Source organism: Phalangium opilio, unplaced genomic scaffold (genome assembly GCF_054372755.1).
Source record: "Phalangium opilio isolate 3A_F unplaced genomic scaffold, DU_Popi_V2 ptg000505l_1, whole genome shotgun sequence".
NCBI lineage: Eukaryota > Metazoa > Arthropoda > Arachnida > Opiliones > Phalangiidae > Phalangium > Phalangium opilio.
The window spans coordinates 3,332,501-3,349,640 of NW_028324239.1; the positions used below are offsets into that span (position 1 = coordinate 3,332,501).

The 17,140-nt window shown below is 38.4% G+C and overlaps 4 non-coding genes and 54 pseudogenes across 4 annotated transcripts; all 58 read right to left on the bottom strand.

The window, feature by feature from the left end:
* LOC149591079 (5S ribosomal RNA) overlaps positions 1–53 on the bottom strand; it is a 103-nt pseudogene extending 50 nt beyond the window's left edge.
* A 136-nt stretch (positions 54–189) lies between these two features.
* LOC149591080 (5S ribosomal RNA) lies at positions 190–308 on the bottom strand (annotated as a pseudogene).
* A 134-nt stretch (positions 309–442) lies between these two features.
* On the bottom strand, positions 443–561 carry LOC149591081 (5S ribosomal RNA; annotated as a pseudogene).
* Positions 562–696: 135 nt separating this feature from the next.
* LOC149591082 (5S ribosomal RNA) lies at positions 697–815 on the bottom strand (annotated as a pseudogene).
* Positions 816–952: 137 nt separating this feature from the next.
* LOC149591083 (5S ribosomal RNA) lies at positions 953–1,071 on the bottom strand (annotated as a pseudogene).
* Positions 1,072–1,208: 137 nt separating this feature from the next.
* LOC149591084 (5S ribosomal RNA) lies at positions 1,209–1,327 on the bottom strand. Its single transcript, XR_016379615.1, has one exon. It is a non-coding gene; the product is annotated as a 5S ribosomal RNA (ribosomal RNA).
* A 136-nt stretch (positions 1,328–1,463) lies between these two features.
* LOC149591085 (5S ribosomal RNA) lies at positions 1,464–1,582 on the bottom strand (annotated as a pseudogene).
* Positions 1,583–1,704: 122 nt separating this feature from the next.
* On the bottom strand, positions 1,705–1,807 carry LOC149591086 (5S ribosomal RNA; annotated as a pseudogene).
* Positions 1,808–1,943: 136 nt separating this feature from the next.
* Positions 1,944–2,062, bottom strand: LOC149591087 (5S ribosomal RNA; annotated as a pseudogene).
* A 363-nt stretch (positions 2,063–2,425) lies between these two features.
* LOC149591088 (5S ribosomal RNA) lies at positions 2,426–2,544 on the bottom strand (annotated as a pseudogene).
* Positions 2,545–2,666: 122 nt separating this feature from the next.
* LOC149591089 (5S ribosomal RNA) lies at positions 2,667–2,769 on the bottom strand (annotated as a pseudogene).
* Positions 2,770–2,906: 137 nt separating this feature from the next.
* On the bottom strand, positions 2,907–3,025 carry LOC149591090 (5S ribosomal RNA; annotated as a pseudogene).
* Positions 3,026–3,147: 122 nt separating this feature from the next.
* On the bottom strand, positions 3,148–3,250 carry LOC149591091 (5S ribosomal RNA; annotated as a pseudogene).
* Positions 3,251–3,386: 136 nt separating this feature from the next.
* On the bottom strand, positions 3,387–3,505 carry LOC149591092 (5S ribosomal RNA; annotated as a pseudogene).
* A 120-nt stretch (positions 3,506–3,625) lies between these two features.
* On the bottom strand, positions 3,626–3,728 carry LOC149591093 (5S ribosomal RNA; annotated as a pseudogene).
* Positions 3,729–3,865: 137 nt separating this feature from the next.
* LOC149591094 (5S ribosomal RNA) lies at positions 3,866–3,983 on the bottom strand (annotated as a pseudogene).
* A 121-nt stretch (positions 3,984–4,104) lies between these two features.
* On the bottom strand, positions 4,105–4,207 carry LOC149591095 (5S ribosomal RNA; annotated as a pseudogene).
* Positions 4,208–4,342: 135 nt separating this feature from the next.
* LOC149591096 (5S ribosomal RNA) lies at positions 4,343–4,461 on the bottom strand (annotated as a pseudogene).
* Positions 4,462–4,598: 137 nt separating this feature from the next.
* On the bottom strand, positions 4,599–4,717 carry LOC149591097 (5S ribosomal RNA; annotated as a pseudogene).
* A 1,965-nt stretch (positions 4,718–6,682) lies between these two features.
* On the bottom strand, positions 6,683–6,801 carry LOC149591098 (5S ribosomal RNA; annotated as a pseudogene).
* A 122-nt stretch (positions 6,802–6,923) lies between these two features.
* On the bottom strand, positions 6,924–7,026 carry LOC149591099 (5S ribosomal RNA; annotated as a pseudogene).
* A 136-nt stretch (positions 7,027–7,162) lies between these two features.
* On the bottom strand, positions 7,163–7,281 carry LOC149591100 (5S ribosomal RNA; annotated as a pseudogene).
* Positions 7,282–7,403: 122 nt separating this feature from the next.
* On the bottom strand, positions 7,404–7,506 carry LOC149591101 (5S ribosomal RNA; annotated as a pseudogene).
* A 138-nt stretch (positions 7,507–7,644) lies between these two features.
* LOC149591102 (5S ribosomal RNA) lies at positions 7,645–7,762 on the bottom strand (annotated as a pseudogene).
* Positions 7,763–7,883: 121 nt separating this feature from the next.
* LOC149591103 (5S ribosomal RNA) lies at positions 7,884–7,986 on the bottom strand (annotated as a pseudogene).
* Positions 7,987–8,122: 136 nt separating this feature from the next.
* LOC149591104 (5S ribosomal RNA) lies at positions 8,123–8,241 on the bottom strand (annotated as a pseudogene).
* Positions 8,242–8,378: 137 nt separating this feature from the next.
* LOC149591105 (5S ribosomal RNA) lies at positions 8,379–8,497 on the bottom strand (annotated as a pseudogene).
* A 138-nt stretch (positions 8,498–8,635) lies between these two features.
* On the bottom strand, positions 8,636–8,754 carry LOC149591106 (5S ribosomal RNA; annotated as a pseudogene).
* Positions 8,755–8,876: 122 nt separating this feature from the next.
* Positions 8,877–8,979, bottom strand: LOC149591107 (5S ribosomal RNA; annotated as a pseudogene).
* A 122-nt stretch (positions 8,980–9,101) lies between these two features.
* On the bottom strand, positions 9,102–9,204 carry LOC149591108 (5S ribosomal RNA; annotated as a pseudogene).
* A 135-nt stretch (positions 9,205–9,339) lies between these two features.
* Positions 9,340–9,458, bottom strand: LOC149591109 (5S ribosomal RNA; annotated as a pseudogene).
* Positions 9,459–9,596: 138 nt separating this feature from the next.
* Positions 9,597–9,715, bottom strand: LOC149591110 (5S ribosomal RNA; annotated as a pseudogene).
* Positions 9,716–9,837: 122 nt separating this feature from the next.
* Positions 9,838–9,940, bottom strand: LOC149591111 (5S ribosomal RNA; annotated as a pseudogene).
* Positions 9,941–10,075: 135 nt separating this feature from the next.
* LOC149591112 (5S ribosomal RNA) lies at positions 10,076–10,194 on the bottom strand (annotated as a pseudogene).
* A 122-nt stretch (positions 10,195–10,316) lies between these two features.
* On the bottom strand, positions 10,317–10,419 carry LOC149591113 (5S ribosomal RNA; annotated as a pseudogene).
* Positions 10,420–10,541: 122 nt separating this feature from the next.
* On the bottom strand, positions 10,542–10,644 carry LOC149591114 (5S ribosomal RNA; annotated as a pseudogene).
* Positions 10,645–10,779: 135 nt separating this feature from the next.
* Positions 10,780–10,898, bottom strand: LOC149591115 (5S ribosomal RNA; annotated as a pseudogene).
* Positions 10,899–11,036: 138 nt separating this feature from the next.
* LOC149591116 (5S ribosomal RNA) lies at positions 11,037–11,155 on the bottom strand (annotated as a pseudogene).
* Positions 11,156–11,277: 122 nt separating this feature from the next.
* LOC149591117 (5S ribosomal RNA) lies at positions 11,278–11,380 on the bottom strand (annotated as a pseudogene).
* Positions 11,381–11,515: 135 nt separating this feature from the next.
* On the bottom strand, positions 11,516–11,634 carry LOC149591118 (5S ribosomal RNA; annotated as a pseudogene).
* A 122-nt stretch (positions 11,635–11,756) lies between these two features.
* On the bottom strand, positions 11,757–11,859 carry LOC149591119 (5S ribosomal RNA; annotated as a pseudogene).
* A 122-nt stretch (positions 11,860–11,981) lies between these two features.
* On the bottom strand, positions 11,982–12,084 carry LOC149591120 (5S ribosomal RNA; annotated as a pseudogene).
* A 136-nt stretch (positions 12,085–12,220) lies between these two features.
* On the bottom strand, positions 12,221–12,338 carry LOC149591121 (5S ribosomal RNA; annotated as a pseudogene).
* Positions 12,339–12,476: 138 nt separating this feature from the next.
* On the bottom strand, positions 12,477–12,595 carry LOC149591122 (5S ribosomal RNA; annotated as a pseudogene).
* Positions 12,596–12,958: 363 nt separating this feature from the next.
* On the bottom strand, positions 12,959–13,077 carry LOC149591123 (5S ribosomal RNA; annotated as a pseudogene).
* A 360-nt stretch (positions 13,078–13,437) lies between these two features.
* Positions 13,438–13,555, bottom strand: LOC149591124 (5S ribosomal RNA; annotated as a pseudogene).
* Positions 13,556–13,692: 137 nt separating this feature from the next.
* On the bottom strand, positions 13,693–13,811 carry LOC149591125 (5S ribosomal RNA; annotated as a pseudogene).
* Positions 13,812–13,947: 136 nt separating this feature from the next.
* On the bottom strand, positions 13,948–14,066 carry LOC149591126 (5S ribosomal RNA). Its single transcript, XR_016379619.1, has one exon. It is a non-coding gene; the product is annotated as a 5S ribosomal RNA (ribosomal RNA).
* A 121-nt stretch (positions 14,067–14,187) lies between these two features.
* Positions 14,188–14,290, bottom strand: LOC149591127 (5S ribosomal RNA; annotated as a pseudogene).
* Positions 14,291–14,425: 135 nt separating this feature from the next.
* On the bottom strand, positions 14,426–14,544 carry LOC149591128 (5S ribosomal RNA; annotated as a pseudogene).
* A 122-nt stretch (positions 14,545–14,666) lies between these two features.
* Positions 14,667–14,769, bottom strand: LOC149591129 (5S ribosomal RNA; annotated as a pseudogene).
* A 138-nt stretch (positions 14,770–14,907) lies between these two features.
* On the bottom strand, positions 14,908–15,026 carry LOC149591130 (5S ribosomal RNA). The gene has a single exon (XR_016379576.1). It is a non-coding gene; the product is annotated as a 5S ribosomal RNA (ribosomal RNA).
* Positions 15,027–15,164: 138 nt separating this feature from the next.
* LOC149591131 (5S ribosomal RNA) lies at positions 15,165–15,283 on the bottom strand. Its single transcript, XR_016379591.1, has one exon. It is a non-coding gene; the product is annotated as a 5S ribosomal RNA (ribosomal RNA).
* A 122-nt stretch (positions 15,284–15,405) lies between these two features.
* On the bottom strand, positions 15,406–15,508 carry LOC149591132 (5S ribosomal RNA; annotated as a pseudogene).
* Positions 15,509–15,643: 135 nt separating this feature from the next.
* Positions 15,644–15,762, bottom strand: LOC149591133 (5S ribosomal RNA; annotated as a pseudogene).
* Positions 15,763–15,884: 122 nt separating this feature from the next.
* LOC149591134 (5S ribosomal RNA) lies at positions 15,885–15,987 on the bottom strand (annotated as a pseudogene).
* Positions 15,988–16,123: 136 nt separating this feature from the next.
* Positions 16,124–16,242, bottom strand: LOC149591135 (5S ribosomal RNA; annotated as a pseudogene).
* Positions 16,243–16,379: 137 nt separating this feature from the next.
* LOC149591136 (5S ribosomal RNA) lies at positions 16,380–16,498 on the bottom strand (annotated as a pseudogene).
* Positions 16,499–17,140: the final 642 nt, after the last annotated feature.

The window sequence follows — 17,140 nt, forward strand, 5'->3', positions numbered from 1 at the left end:
AACTTCGGTGATCGGACGAGAACCGGTGTTTTCACCGTGATATCGCCGTTGCCGAGAGTGCTAGATAATAATTCGAATTTAAATTAAGTGAGACAAATTAACCTTCATCTTTTTAAAACAATAACAAAAAGAAAATATGTTTGCTTTTTTCATATCTATTGGAATTTAAAATACAAAAAAAAGTGAAAATGCTAACGGAGAGCAGTGTTCCTAAGTGCTCTCCCTCCCAAGTACTGACTTCGCTCAACGCTGCTTAACTTCGGTGAGCGGACGAGAACCGGTGTTTTCAGCGTGATATGGCCGTTGACGAGAGTGCTAGTTAATAATTCGAATTTAAATTAAGTGAGACAAATTAACCTTCATCTTTTTAAAACAATAACAAAAAGAAAATATGTTTGCTTTTTTCATATCTATTGGAATTTAAAAGACAAAAAAGTGAAAAAGCTAACGGGAAGCAGTGTTTATAAGTGGTCTCCCTCCCAAGTACTGACTGCGCTCAACGCTACTTAACTTCGGTGATCGGACGACAACCGGTGTTTTCAGCGTGATATGGCCGTTGACGAGAGTACAAGTTAATAATTCGAATTGAAATTAAGTGAGACAAATTAACCTTCATCTTTTTAAAACAATAACAAAAAGAAAATATGTTTGCTTTTTTCATATCTATTGAAATTTAAAAGACAAAAAAAGGGAAAAAGCTAACGGCAAGCAGTGTTCGTAAGTGCTCTCCCTCCCAAGCACTGACTGCGCTCGACGCTGCTTAACTTCGGTGATCGGACGAGAACCGGTGTTTTCAGCGTGTTATGGCCGTTGACGAGAGTGCTAGTTAATAATTCGAATTTAAAATAAGTGAAACAAATTAACCTTCATCTTTTTAAAACAATAACAAAAAGAAAATATGTTTGCTTTTTTCATATCTATTGGAATTTAAAAGACAAAAAAAAAGTGAAAAAGCCAACGGCACGCACTGTTCCTAAGTGGTCTCCCTCCCAAGGACTGACTGCGCTCGACGCTACTTAACTTCGGTGATCGGACGAGTACCGGTGTTTTCACCGTGATATGGCCGTTGACGAGAGCGCTAGTTAATAATTCGAATTTAAATTAAGTGAGACAAATTAACCTTCATCTTTTTAAAACAATAACAAAAAGAAAATATGTATGCTTTTTTCATATCTACTGGAATTTAAAAGAGGGAAAAAAAGTGAAAAAGCCAACGGCACGCAGTGTTCCTAAGTGGTCTCCCTCCCAAGGACTGACTGCGCTCGACGCTGCTTAACTTCGGTGATCGGACGAGAACCGGTGTTTTCAGCGTGATATAGCCGTTGACGAGAGTACAAGTTAATAATTCGAATTTAAATTAAGTGAGACAAATTAACCTTCATCTTTTTAAAACAATAACAAAAAGAAAATATGTTTGCTTTTTTCATATCTATTGGAATTTAAAATACAAAAAAAAGTGAAAAAGCTAACGGCAAGCAGTGTTCGTAAGTGCTCTCCTTCCCAAGCACTGACTGCGCTCGACGCTGCTTAACTTCGGTGATCGGACGAGAACCGGTGTTTTCAGAGTGATATGGCCGTTGACGAGAGTGCTAGTTAATAATTCGAATTTAATTAACCTTCATCTTTATAAAACAATAACAAAAAGAAGATATGTTTGCTTTTTTCATATCTGGTGGAATTTAAAAGAGGAAACAAAAAGGAAAAAGCCAACGGCACGAAGTGTTCCCAAGTACTGACTGAGCTCGACGCTGCTTAACTTCGGTGATCGGACGAGAACCGGTGTTTCCAGCGTGATATGGCCGTTGCCGAGAGTGCTAGTTAATAATTCGAATTTAAAGAAAGTGAGACAAATTAACCTTCATCTTTTTAAAACAATAACAAAAAGAAAACATGTTTGCTTTTTTCATATCTACTGGAATTTAAAAGAGGAAAAATAGTGAAAAAGCCAACGGCACGCACTGTTCCTAAGTGGTTTCCTTCCCAAGGACTGACTGCGCTCGACGCTGCTTAACTTCGGTGATCGGACGAGAACAGGTGTATTCATTGTGATATGGCCGTTGCCGACAGTACTAGTTAATAATTTGAATTTAATTAACCTTCATTTTTATAAAACAATAACAAAAAGAAGATATGTTTGCTTTTTTCATATCTGGTGGAATTTAAAAGAGGAAACAAAAAGGAAAAAGCCAACGGCACAAAGCGTTCCCAAGTACTGACTGAGCTCGACGCTTCTTAACTTCGGTGATCGGACGAGAACCGGTGTCTCCAGCGTGATATGGCCGTTGCCGAGAGTGCTAGTTAATAATTCGAATTTAAATTAAGTGAGACAAATTAACCTTCATCTTTTTAAAACAATAACAAAAAGAAAATATGTATGCTTTTTTCATATCTATTGGAATTTAAAAGAGGGAAAAAAAAGTGAAAAAGCCAACGGCACGCAGTGTTCCTAAGTGGTCTCCCTCCCAAGTACTGACTACGCTCGACGCTGCTTAACTTCGGTGATCGGACGAGAACAGGTGTATTCATTGTGATATGGCCGTTGCCGACTGTACTAGTTTATAATTTGAATTTAATTAACCTTCATCTTTATAAAACAATAACAAAAAGAAGATATGTTTGCTTATTTCATATCTGGTGGAATTTAAAAGAGGAAACAAAAAGGAAAAAGCCAACGGCACGAAGTGTTCCCAAGTACTGACTGCGCTCGACGCTGCCTAACTACGGTGATCGGACGAGAACCGGTGTTTTCAGCGTGATATGGCCGTTGCCGAGAGTGCTAGTTAATAATTCGAATTTAAAGTAAGTGAGACAAATTAACCTTCATCTTTTTAAAACAATAACAAAAAGAAAATATGTATGCTTTTTTCATATTTATTGGAATTTAAAAGAGGGAAAAAAAGTGAAAAAGCCAACGGCACGCAGTGTTCCTAAGTGGTCTCCCTCTTAAGTACTGACGGCGCTCGACGCTGCTTAACTTCGGTGATCGGACGAGAACAGGTGTATTCATTGTGATATGACCGTTGCCGACAGTACTAGTTAATAATTTGAATTTTATTAACCTTCATCTTTATAAAACAATAACAAAAAGAAGATATGTTTGCTTTTTTCATATCTGGTGGAATTTAAAAGAGGAAACAAAAAGGAAAAAGCCAACGGCACGAAGTGTTCCCAAGTACTGACTGCGCTCGACGCTGCTTAACTACGGTGATCGGACGAGAACCGGTGTTTTCAGTGTGATATGGCCGTTGCCGAGAGTGCTAGTTAATAATTCGAATTTAAAGTAAGTGAGACAAATTAACCTTCACCTTTTTAAAACAATAACAAAAAGAAAATATGTTTGCTTTTTTCATATCTATTGGAATTTAAAAGACAAAAAAAAGTGAAAAAGCTAACGGGAAGCAGTGTTTATAAATGGTCTCCCTCCCAAGTACTGACTGCGCTCAACGCTGCTTAACTTCGGTGATCGGACGAGAACCGGTGTATTCAGCGTGATATAGCCGTTGCCGAGAGTGCTTGTTAATAATTTGAATTTAATTAACCTTCATCCCTATAAAACTATCAAAAAGAAGATATGTTTGCTTTTTTCATATCTGGTGGAATTTAAAAGAGGAAACAAAAAGGAAAAAGCCAACGGCACGAAGTGTTCCCAAGTACTGACTGAGCTCGACGCTGCTTAACTTCGGTGATTGGACGAGAACCGGTGTTTCCAGCGTGATATGGCCGTTGCCGAGAGTGCTAGTTAATAATTCGAATTTAAAGAAAGTGAGACAAATTAACCTTCATCTTTTTAAAACAAAAACCAAAAGAAAACATGTTTGCTTTTTTCATATCTATTGGAATTTAAAAGAGGAAAAAAAAGTGAAAAAGCCAACGGCACGCATTGTTCCTAAGTGGTCTCCTCCCAAGTACTGACTGCGCTCGACGCCGCTTAACTTCGGTGATCGGACGAGAACCGGTGTATTCAGCGTGATATGGCCGTGGCCGAGAGTGCTTGTTAATAATTTGGATTTAATTAACCTTCACCATTATAAAACAATAACAAAAAGAAGATATGTTTGCTTTTTTCATATCTGGTGGAATTTAAAAGAGGAAACAAAAAGGAAAAACCAACGGCACGAAGTGTTCCCAAGTACTGACTGAGCTCGACGCTGCTTAACTTCGGTGATCGGACGAGAACCGGTGTTTCCAGCGTGATATGGCCGTTGCCGAGAGTGCTAGTTAATAATTCGAATTTAAAGAAAGTGAGACAAATTAATCTTCATCTTTTTAAAACAAAAACCAAAAGAAAATATGTTTGCTTTTTTCATATCTATTGGAATTTAACAGAGGAAAAAAGTGAAAAAGCCAACGGCACGCACTGTTCCTAAGTGGTCTCCCTCCCAAGGACTGACTGCGCTCGACGCTGCTTAACTTCGGTGATCGGACGAGAACCGGTGTTTTCAGCGTGATATGGCCGTTGACGAGAGTGCAAGTTAATAATTCGAATTTAAATTGAGTGAGACAAATTAACCTTCATCTTTTTAAAACAATAACAAAAAGAAAATATGTTTGCTTTTTTCAAATCTATTGGAATTTAAAAGACAAAAAAAAAGTGAAAAAGCTAACGGCAAGCAGTGTTCCTAAGTGCTCTCCCTCCCAAGCACTGACTGCGCTCGACGCTGCTTAACTTCGGTGATCGGACGAGAACCGATGTTTTCAGCGTGATATGGCCGTTGACGAGAGTGCTAGTTAATAATTCGAATTTAAATTAAGTGAGACAAATTAACCTTCATCTTTTTAAAACAATAACAACAAGTTGGGAAAACCAAAATATTACCTCTCCGAGTCAAGAGGTCTACTACTACAAACTTATTTACCCAGATATGGAGTTATTTCACTTTTTTGAAGTAAAAATTTACGAAATATTGAAGTAGTATTCCAAACATAGCAAACAGTAAAGTAGACGACATTTTACATCCAATAAGGATAAATCTTGGACACATGGAAATCAGTCAATGGGGAAAAGAACAGGAAATGAAGTCTACGCTTCAGCTGTTTACCCTATATTCTGGTAGCTACATTCACAACTGGTTTTCAGTGTAAACACAATCGTCTCGTCTCACCTCAACAATATTCTTAGTTTGCCAACACGAATGTTAACGTTAAATAACACCAAAGCTAAATTATACCCAGACGCACTAATAGTCATAGCGCACGGTAAAGAGAATAAAAAGTCTGTAGCTACTCGTTTACCACTAGCCCTTTTACTAATCTAATTGCCACCATGATCTTTTCTTCTATTATAAAATCTTTACCTGATTATTTAAGAGTGTATTTAACTTTCGGCTCACTCTGAACCGTTAATGTCTCTTCATTTCAGACACGAAAATCAAAGCCAAAAGTTTACTTCACTTCAGGCCTCAATAATTTACACTTTGTTTCACTAAGCCTATTGCGGATAATACTTGTTTTACCCGCCGGAGTCTAGGTCTTAGGTTTCTTCATGAAGTCACTAAACCAAGGATTATTCTATATACAGATGTCGTATAGCTTAAGTAATATATAAACAGCCATTTCAAATAACAATATTAAAAAAAATCTTTGGAATATCAAAATGAAACAGAGCTTTAAAGCTACAAAACTACTAAATGCATCATAATTACGAAAAATACTTCCACATATTCACTTTATATTATGTAAAAAGGGAATATTAAGGTTCTGTATGATTTCTTAACACATCAACACAAGGCTAACTGCTAACGCGACGCACTAGTGTAACAACGGACGGACACACACAGACAAAAAAATAAGCTGCTTTTAAACTCTTTCCGTATTAATTTTGAGATGAGAAACAAGATTATCTTAAATATTAAAATAAATATAATTAATATTAAATATTTTCTTCGTCAGTTGTTTGCCTTATTGAACGTTACATCGTTTTGATATAGAACAATTAAACATTCTAGAGAGACTTGACTAATATTGGCGTTTGAAATGAAGCATACGCCGGTTGCTTCGACTTACTCAAATAGGTAGTATATAAGGGATTCGAATCGCGGCTGTAGATAAGAACATCGCAATTGCGTGAACCTTGGAGGAAGACCCCTCCATTGGAAGGCTAGACGTTTCTCGTAACCCTAGCCGATCGCCGCGTATGTCTTAACCTTAAGGATGTTGGTGGTGTTAGAAGCCAGGTGTACAGACTGGTGTCCATGTGGGATGGACAAAAACAAAGACCAGAAGATGGTTGTGTTAGAAACCAGGTGTACAGACTGGTGTCCATGTGGGATGGACAAAAACAAAGACCAGAAGATAGTGGTGTTAGAAGCCAGGTGTACAGACTGGTGTCCATGTGGAATGGGCGAAAGACTAGAAGATGGTGGTGTTTAGAAGCTAGAAAGTTCAGACTGGTGTCCATGTGGGGTGGACAAATGAACAGTTGTTAGACAGACAATGGAGTTATAGCCTGTAAGTGGAATACAATTTCCGGGACTGTAAATGCGGTCTGGAAATTGAATACACGTTTGCTCCGATCTGCAAACTGCGAACGCGGTCACGTGGGTATAACAACGGACAGACAGACAGACAGACACGTCGAATTTAGAACCTCTCCGTGACATACGTCACTCGGACAGGTAAAAAGAAAATATGTATGCTTTTTTCATATTTATTGGAAATTAAAAGAGGGAAAAAAAAGTGAAAAAGCCAACGGCACGCAGTGTTCCTAAGTGGTCTCCCTCCCAAGTACTGACGGCGCTCGACGCTGCTTAACTTCGGTGATCGGACGAGAACAGGTGTATTCATTGTGATATGACCGTTGCCGACAGTACTAGTTAATAATTTGAATTTAATTAACCTTCATCTTTATAAAACAATAACAAAAAGAAGATATGTTTGCTTTTTTCATATCTGGTGGAATTTAAAAGAGGAAACAAAAAGGAAAAAGCCAACGGCACGAAGTGTTCCCAAGTACTGACTGCGCTCGACGCTGCTTAACTACGGTGATCGGACGAGAACCGGTGTTTTCAGCGTGATATGGCCGTTGCCGAGAGTGCTAGTTAATAATTCGAATTTAAAGTAAGTGAGACAAATTAACCTTCACCTTTTTATAACAATAACAAAAAGAAAATATGTTTGCTTTTTTCATATCTATTGGAATTTAAAAGTCAAAAAAAAGTGAAAAAGCTAACGGGAAGCAGTGTTTATAATTGGTCTCCCTCCCAAGTACTGACTGCGCTCAACGCTGCTTAACTTCGGTGATCGGACGAGAACCGGTGTATTCAGCGTGATATAGCCGTTGCCGAGAGTGCTTGTTAATAATTTGAATTTAATTAACCTTCATCCCTTTAAAACAATATCAAAAAGAAGATATGTTTGCTTTTTTCATATCTGGTGGAATTTAAAAGAGGAAACAAAAAGGAAAAAGCCAACGGCACGAAGTGTTCCCAAGTACTGACTGAGCTCGACGATGCTTAACTTCGGTGATCGGACGAGAACCGGTGTTTCCAGCGTGATATGGCCGTTGCCGAGAGTGCTAGTTAATAATTCGAATTTAAAGAAAGTGAGACAAATTAACCTTCATCTTTTTAAAACAAAAACCAAAAGAAAACATGTTTGCTTTTTTCATATCTATTGGAATTTAAAAGAGGAAAAAAAAAGTGAAAAAGCCAACGGCACGCATTGTTCCTAAGTGGTCTCCTCCCAAGTACTGACTGCGCTCGACGCCGCTTAACTTCGGTGATCGGACGAGAACCGGTGTATTCAGCGTGATATGGCCGTGGCCGAGAGTGCTTGTTAATAATTTGGATTTAATTAACCTTCACCATTATAAAACAATAACAAAAAGAAGATATGTTTGCTTTTTTCATATCTGGTGGAATTTAAAAGAGGAAACAAAAAGGAAAAACCAACGGCACGAAGTGTTCCCAAGTACTGACTGAGCTCGACGCTGCTTAACTTCGGTGATCGGACGAGAACCGGTGTTTCCAGCGTGATATGGCCGTTGCCGAGAGTGCTAGTTAATAATTCGAATTTAAAGAAAGTGAGACAAATTAATCTTCATCTTTTTAAAACAAAAACCAAAAGAAAATATGTTTGCTTTTTTCATATCTATTGGAATTTAACAGAGGAAAAAAAGTGAAAAAGCCAACGGCACGCACTGTTCCTAAGTGGTCTCCCTCCCAAGGACTGACTGCGCTCGACGCTGCTTAACTTCGGTGATCGGACGAGAACCGGTGTTTTCAGCGTGATATGGCCGTTGACGAGAGTGCAAGTTAATAATTCGAATTTAAATTGAGTGAGACAAATTAACCTTCATCTTTTTAAAACAATAACAAAAAGAAAATATGTTTGCTTTTTTCAAATCTATTGGAATTTAAAAGACAAAAAAAAAGTGAAAAAGCTAACGGCAAGCAGTGTTCCTAAGTGCTCTCCCTCCCAAGCACTGACTGCGCTCGACGCTGCTTAACTTCGGTGATCGGACGAGAACCGATGTTTTCAGCGTGATATGGCCGTTGACGAGAGTGCTAGTTAATAATTCGAATTTAAATTAAGTGAGACAAATTAACCTTCATCTTTTTAAAACAATAACAAAAAGAAAATATGTATGCTTTTTTCATATTTATTGGAATTTAAAAGAGGGAAAAAAAAGTGAAAAAGCCAACGGCACGCAGTGTTCCTAAGTGGTCTCCCTCCCAAGTACTGACGGCGCTCGACGCTGCTTAACTTCGGTGATCGGACGAGAACAGGTGTATTCATTGTGATATGACCGTTGCCGACAGTACTAGTTAATAATTTGAATTTAATTAACCTTCATCTTTATAAAACAATAACAAAAAGAAGATATGTTTGCTTTTTTCATATCTGGTGGAATTGAAAAGAGGAAACAAAAAGGAAAAAGCCAACGGCACGAAGTGTTCCCAAGTACTGACTGAGCTCGACGATGCTTAACTTCGGTGATCGGACGAGAACCGGTGTTTCCAGCGTGATATGGCCGTTGCCGACAGTACTAGTTAATAATTTGAATTTAATTAACCTTCATCTTTATAAAACAATAACATAAAGAAGATATGTTTGCTTTTTTCATATCTGGTGGAATTTAAAAGAGGAAACAAAAAGGAAAAAGCCAACGGCACGAAGTGTTCCCAAGTACTGACTGCGCTCGACGCTGCTTAACCACGGTGATCGGACGAGAACCGGTGTTTTCAGCGTGATATGGCCGTTGCCGAGAGTGCTAGTTAATAATTCGAATTTAAAGTAAGTGAGACAAATTAACCTTCACCTTTTTAAAACAATAACAAAAAGAAAATATGTTTGCTTTTTTCATATCTATTGGAATTTAAAAGACAAAAAAAGTGAAAAAGCTAACGGCAAACAGTGTTCCTAAGTGCTCTCCCTCCCAAGCACTGACTGCGCTCGACGCTGCTTAATTTCGGTGATCGGACGAGAACCGGTGTTTTCAGCGTGATATGGCCGTTGACGAGAGTGCTAGTTAATAATTCGAATTTAAATTAAGTGAGACAAATTAACCTTCATCTTTTTAAAACAATAACAAAAAGAAAATATGTATGCTTTTTTCATATCTATTGGAATTTAAAAGAGGGAAAAAAAAGTGAAAAAGCCAACGGCACGCAGTGTTCCTAAGTGGTCTCCCTCCCAAGTACTGACTGCGCTCGACGCATCTTAACTTCGGTGATCGGACGAGAACAGGTGTATTCATTGTGATATGACCGTTGCCGACAGTACTAGTTAATAATTTGAATTTAATTAACCTTCATCTTTATAAAACAATAACAAAAAGAAGATATGTTTGCTTTTTTCATATCTGGTGGAATTTAAAAGAGGAAACAAAAAGGAAAAAGCCAACGGCACGAAGTGTTCCCAAGTACTGACTGCGCTCGACGCTGCTTAACTACGGTGATCGGACGAGAACCGGTGTTTTCTGCGTGATATGGCCGTTGCCGAGAGTGCTAGTTAATAATTCGAATTTAAAGTAAGTGAGACAAATTAACCTTCACCTTTTTAAAACAATAACAAAAAGAAAATATGTTTGCTTTTTTCATATCTATTGGAATTTAAAAGACAAAAAAAGTGAAAAAGCTAACGGGAAGCAGTGTTTATAAGTGGTCTCCCTCCCAAGTACTGACTGCGCTCAACGCTGCTTAACTTCGGTGATCGGACGAGAACCGGTGTATTCAGCGTGATATAGCCGTTGCCGAGAGTGCTTGTTAATAATTTGAATTTAATTAACCTTCATCCCTATAAAACAATATCAAAAAGAAGATATGTTTGCTTTTTTCATATCTGGTGGAATTTAAAAGAGGAAACAAAAAGGAAAAAGCCAACGGCACGAAGTGTTCCCAAGTACTGACTGAGCTCGACGATGCTTAACTTCGGTGATCGGACGAGAACCGGTGTTTCCAGCGTGATATGGCCGTTGCCGACAGTACTAGTTAATAATTTGAATTTAATTAACCTTCATCTTTATAAAACAATAACATAAAGAAGATATGTTTGCTTTTTTCATATCTGGTGGAATTTAAAAGAGGAAACAAAAAGGAAAAAGCCAACGGCACGAAGTGTTCCCAAGTACTGACTGCGCTCGACGCTGCTTAACTACGGTGATCGGACGAGAACCGGTGTTTTCAGCGTGATATGGCCGTTGCCGAGAGTGCTAGTTAATAATTCGAATTTAAAGTAAGTGAGACAAATTAACCTTCACCTTTTTAAAACAATAACAAAAAGAAAATATGTTTGCTTTTTTCATATCTATTGGAATTTAAAAGACAAAAAAAGTGAAAAAGCTAACGGCAAACAGTGTTCCTAAGTGCTCTCCCTCCCAAGCACTGACTGCGCTCGACGCTGCTTAACTTCGGTGATCGGACGAGAACCGGTGTTTTCAGCGTGATATGGCCGTTGACGAGAGTGCTAGTTAATAATTCGAATTTAAATTAAGTGAGACAAATTAACCTTCATCTTTTTAAAACAATAACAAAAAGAAAATATGTATGCTTTTTTCATATCTATTGGAATTTAAAAGAGGGAAAAAAAAGTGAAAAAGCCAACGGCACGCAGTGTTCCTAAGTGGTCTCCCTCCCAAGTACTAACTGCGCTCGACGCTGCTTAACTTCGGTGATCGGACGAGAACAGGTGTATTCATTGTGATATGACCGTTGCCGACAGTACTAGTTAATAATTTGAATTTAATTAACCTTCATCTTTATAAAACAATAACAAAAAGAAGATATGTTTGCTTTTTTCATATCTGGTGGAATTTAAAAGAGGAAACAAAAAGGAAAAAGCCAACGGCACGAAGTGTTCCCAAGTACTGACTGCGCTCGACGCTGCTTAACTACGGTGATCGGACGAGAACCGGTGTTTCCAGCGTGATATGGCCGTTGCCGAGAGTGCTAGTTAATAATTCGAATTTAAAGTAAGTGAGACAAATTAACCTTCACCTTTTTAAAACAATAACAAAAAGAAAATATGTTTGCTTTTTTCATATCTATTGGAATTTAAAAGACAAAAAAAGTGAAAAAGCTAACGGGAAGCAGTGTTTATAAGTGGTCTCCCTCCCAAGTACTGACTGCGCTCAACGCTGCTTAACTTCGGTGATCGGACGAGAACCGGTGTATTCAGCGTGATATAGCCGTTGCCGAGAGTGCTTGTTAATAATTTGAATTTAATTAACCTTCATCCCTATAAAACAATATCAAAAAGAAGATATGTTTGCTTTTTTCATATCTGGTGGAATTTAAAAGAGGAAACAAAAAGGAAAAAGCCAACGGCACGAAGTGTTCCCAAGTACTGACTGAGCTCGACGATGCTTAACTTCGGTGATCGGACGAGAACCGGTGTTTCCAGCGTGATATGGCCGTTGCCGACAGTACTAATTAATAATTTGAATTTAATTAACCTTCATCTTTATAAAACAATAACATAAAGAAGATATGTTTGCTTTTTTCATATCTGGTGGAATTTAAAAGAGGAAACAAAAAGGAAAAAGCCAACGGCACGAAGTGTTCCCAAGTACTGGCTGCGCTCGACGCTGCTTAACTACGGTGATCGGACGAGAACCGGTGTTTTCAGCGTGATATGGCCGTTGCCGAGAGTGCTAGTTAATAATTCGAATTTAAAGTAAGTGAGACAAATTAACCTTCACCTTTTTAAAACCATAACAAAAAGAAAATATGTTTGCTTTTTTCATATCTATTGGAATTTAAAAGACAAAAAAAAGTGAAAAAGCTAACGGCAAACAGTGTTCCTAAGTGCTCTCCCTCCAAGCACTGACTGCGCTCGACGCTGCTTAACTTCGGTGATCGGACGAGAACCGGTGTTTTCAGCGTGATATGGCCGTTGACGAGAGTGCTAGTTAATAATTCGAATTTAAATTAAGTGAGACAAATTAACCTTCATCTTTTTAAAACAATAACAAAAAGAAAATATGTATGCTTTTTTCATATCTATTGGAATTTAAAAGAGGGAAAAAAAAGTGAAAAAGCCAACGGCACGCAGTGTTCCTAAGTGGTCTCCCTCCCAAGTACTGACTGCGCTCGACGCTGCTTAACTTCGGTGATCGGACGAGAACAGGTGTATTCATTGTGATATGGCCGTTGCCGACAGCACTAGTTAATAATTTGAATTTTATTAACCTTCATCTTTATAAAACAATAACAAAAAGAAGATATGTTTGCTTTTTTCATATCTGGTGGAATTTAAAAGAGGAAACAAAAAGGAAAAAGCCAATGGCACGAAGTGTTCCCAAGTACAGACTGCGCTCGACGCTGCTTAAACTTCGGTGATCGGACGAGAACCGGCGTTTTCAACGTTATATGGCCGTTGCCGAGAGTGCTAGATAATAATTCGAATTTAAATTAAGTGAGACAAATTAACCTTCATCTTTTTAAAACAATAACAAAAAGAAAATATGTTTGCTTTTTTCATATCTATTGGAATTTAAAAGAGGGAAAAAAAGTGAAAAAGCCAACGGCACGCAGTGTTCCTAAGTGGTCTCCCTTCCAAGTACTGACTGCGCTCGACGCTGCTTAACTTCGGTGATCGGACGAGAACAGGTGTATTCATTGTGATATGGCCGTTGCCGACAGTACTAGTTAATAATTTGAATTTTATTAACCTTCATCTTTATAAAACAATAACAAAAAGAAGATATGTTTGTTTTTTCATATCTGGTGGAATTTATGAGGAAACAAAAGTGAAAAAGCCAACGGCACGCAGTGTTCCCAAGTACAGACTGCGCTCGAAGCTGCTTAACTTCGGTGATCGGACGAGAACCGGTGTTTTCAACGTTATATGGCCGTTGCCGAGAGTGCTAGATAATAATTCGAATTTAAATTAAGTGAAACAAATTAACCTTCATCTTTATAAAACAATAACAAAAAGAAAATATGTATGCTTTTTTCATATCTATTGGAATTTAAAAGAGGGAAAAAAAAGTGAAAAAGCCAACGGCACGCATTGTTCCTAAGTGGTCTCCTCCCAAGTACTGACTGCGCTCGACGCCGCTTAACTTCGGTGATCGAACGAGAACCGGTGTTTTCACCGTGATATCGCCGTTTTCGAGAGTGCTAGATAATAATTCGAATTTAAATTAAGTGAGACAAATTAACCTTCATCTTTTTAAAACAATAACAAAAAGAAAATATGTTTGCTTTTTTCATATCTATTGGAATTTAAAAGAGGAAAAAAAAGTGAAAAAGCCAACGGCACGCAGTGTTCCTAAGTGGTCTCCCTCCCAAGTACTGACTGCGCTCGACGCCGCTTAACTTCGGTGATCGAACGAGAACCGGTGTTTTCACCGTGATATCGCCGTTTTCGAGAGTGCTAGATAATAATTCGAATTTAAATTAAGTGAGACAAATTAACCTTCATCTTTTTAAAACAATAACAAAAAGAAAATATGTTTGCTTTTTTCATATCTATTGGAATTTAAAAGAGGAAAAAAAGTGAAAAAGCCAACGGCACGCAGTGTTCCTAAGTGGTCTCCCTCCCAAGTACTGACTGCGCTCGACGCTGCTTAACTTCGGCGATCGGACGAGAACCGGTGTATTCAGCGTGATATGGCCGTTGCCGAGAGTGCTTGTTAATAATTTGAATTTAATTAACCTTCACCATTATAAAACAATAACAAAAAGAAGATATGTTTGCTTTTTTCATATCTGGTGGAATTTAAAAGAGGAAACAAAAAGGAAAAACCAACGGCACGAAGTGTTCCCAAGTACTGACTGAGCTCGACGCTGCTTAACTTCGGTGATCGGACGAGAACCGGTGTTTCCAGCGTGTTTTGGCCGTTGACGAGAGTGCTAGTTAATAATTCGAATTTAAAGAAAGTGAGACAAATTAACCTTCATCTTTTTAAAACAATAACAAAAAGAAAATATGTTTGCTTTTTTCATATCTATTGGAATTTAAAATACAAAAAAAGTGAAAATGCTAACGGCAAGCAGTGTTCCTAAGTGCTCTCCCTCCCAAGTACTGACTGCGCTCAACGCTGCTTAACTTCGGTGATCGGATGAGAACCGGTGTTTTCAGCGTGATATAGCCGTTGCCGAGAGTGCTTGTTAATAATTTGAATTTAATTAACCTTCATCTTTAAAAAACAATAACAAAAAGAAGATATGTTTGCTTTTTTCATATCTGGTGGAATTTAAAAGAGGAAACAAAAAGGAAAAAGCCAACGGCACGAAGTGTTCCCAAGTACTGACTGCGCTCGACGCTGCTTAACTTCGGTGAACGGACGAGAACCGGTGTTTTCAGCGTGATATGGCCGTTGACGAGAGTGCTAGTTAATAATTCGAATTTAAATTAAGTGAGACAAATTAACCTTCATCTTTTTAAAACAATAACAAAAAGAAAATATGTATGCTTTTTTCATATCTATTGGAATTTAAAAGAGGGAAAAAAAAGCGAAAAAGCCAACGGCACGCAGTGTTCCTAAGTGGTCTCCCTCCCAAGTACTGACTGCGCTCGACGCTGCTTAACTTCGGTGAACGGACGAGAACCGGTGTTTTCAGCGTGATATGGCCGTTGACGAGAGTGCTAGTTAATAATTCGAATTTAAATTAAGTGAGACAAATTAACCTTCATCTTTTTAAAACAATAACAAAAAGAAAATATGTATGCTTTTTTCATATCTATTGGAATTTAAAAGAGGGAAAAAAAAGCGAAAAAGCCAACGGCACGCAGTGTTCCTAAGTGGTCTCCCTCCCAAGTACTGACTGCGCTCGACGCTGCTTAACTTCGGTGATCGGACGAGAACAGGTGTATTCAGCGTGATATGGCCGTTGCCGACAGTACTAGTTAATAATTTGAATTTAATTAACCTTCATCTTTATAAAACAATAACAAAAAGAAGATAGGTTTGCTTTTTTCATATCTGGTGGAATTTAAATGAGGAAACAAAAAGGAAAAAGCCAACGGCACGAAGTGTTCCCAAGTACTGACTGAGCTCGACGCTGCTTAACTTCGGTGATCGGACGAGAACCGGTGTTTCCAGCGTGATATGGCCGTTGCCGAGAGTGCTAGTTAATAATTCGAATTTAAAGAAAGTGAGACAAATTAACCTTCATCTTTTTAAAACAATAACAAAAAGAAAATATGTTTGCTTTTTTCATATCTATTGGAATTTAAAAGAGGAAAAAAGTGAAAAAGCCAACGGCACGCACTGTTCCTAAGTGGTCTCCCTCCCAAGGACTGACTGCGCTCGACGCTGCTTAACTTCGGTGATCGGAGGAGAACAGGTGTATTCATTGTGATATGGCCGTTGCCGACAGTACTAGTTAATAATTTGAATTTAATTAACCTTCATTTTTATAAAACAATAACAAAAAGAAGATATGTTTGCTTTTTTCATATCTGGTGGAATTTAAAAGAGGAAACAAAAAGGAAAAAGCCAACGGCACGAAGTGTTCCCAAGTACTGACTGCGCTCGACGCTGCTTAACTTCGGTGATCGGACGAGAACCGGTGTTTTCAGCGTGATATGGCCGTTGACGAGAGTACAAGTTAATATTTCGAATTTAAATTAAGTGAGACAAATTAACCTTCATCTTTTTAAATCAATAACAAAAAGAAAATATGTTTGCTTTTTTCATATCTATTGGAATTTAAAAGACAAAAAAAAGTGAAAAAGCTAACGGCAAGCAGTGTTCGTAAGTGCTCTCCCTCCCAAGCACTGACTGCGCTCGACGCTGCTTAACTTCGGTGATCGGACGAGAACCTGTGTTTTCAGCGTGATATGGCCGTTGACGAGAGTGCTAGTTAATAATTCGAATTTAAAATAAGTGAGACAAATTAACCTTCATCTTTTTAAAACAATAACAAAAAGAAAATATGTTTGCTTTTTTTCATATCTATTGGAATTTAAAAGAGGAAAAAAAGTGAAAAAGCCAACGGCACGCACTGTTCCTAAGTGGTCTCCCTCCCAAGGACCGACTGCGCTCGACGCTGCTTAACTTCGGTGATCGGACGAGAACCGGTGTTTTCACTGTGATATGGCCGTTGACGAGAGTGCTAGTTAATAATTCGAATTTAAATTAAGTGAGACAAATTAACCTTCATCTTTTTAAAACAATAACAAAAAGAAAATATGTATGCTTTTTACCTCTCCGTGTGACGTAGTCCAGGAGAGGTTCTGTAACGGCCGTGTCTGTGTGTGTGTCTGTGTGTCTGTCCGTTGTTACACCCACGTGACCGCGTTCGCAGTTTGCGTATCGGAGCAAACGTGTTCCCAATTTCCGGACCGCATTGACAGGTCACAGAAATTTAGAAAATTGTATTTCTCTCCGTTGGCTACTCTATTCTCATACCACCATGTTTGGTCTTCGTCCATCCCACATGGACACCAGTCTGTACATACTGGCTTCTAATCACCACCATCTTTTTGGTCTTCGTCCATCCCACATGGACACCAGTCTGTACATACTGGCTTTTAATCACCACCATCTTCTGGTCTTCGTCCATTCCACTTGGACACCAGTCCCTAAATACTGGCTTCTAATCACCACCATCTTCTGGTCTTTGTCCATCCCACTTGGACACCAGTCTGTACATACTGGCTTCTAATCACCACCATCTTCTGGTCTTCGTCCATCCCACATGGACATTAGTCAGTACATACTGGCTTCTAATCACCACCATCTTCTGCT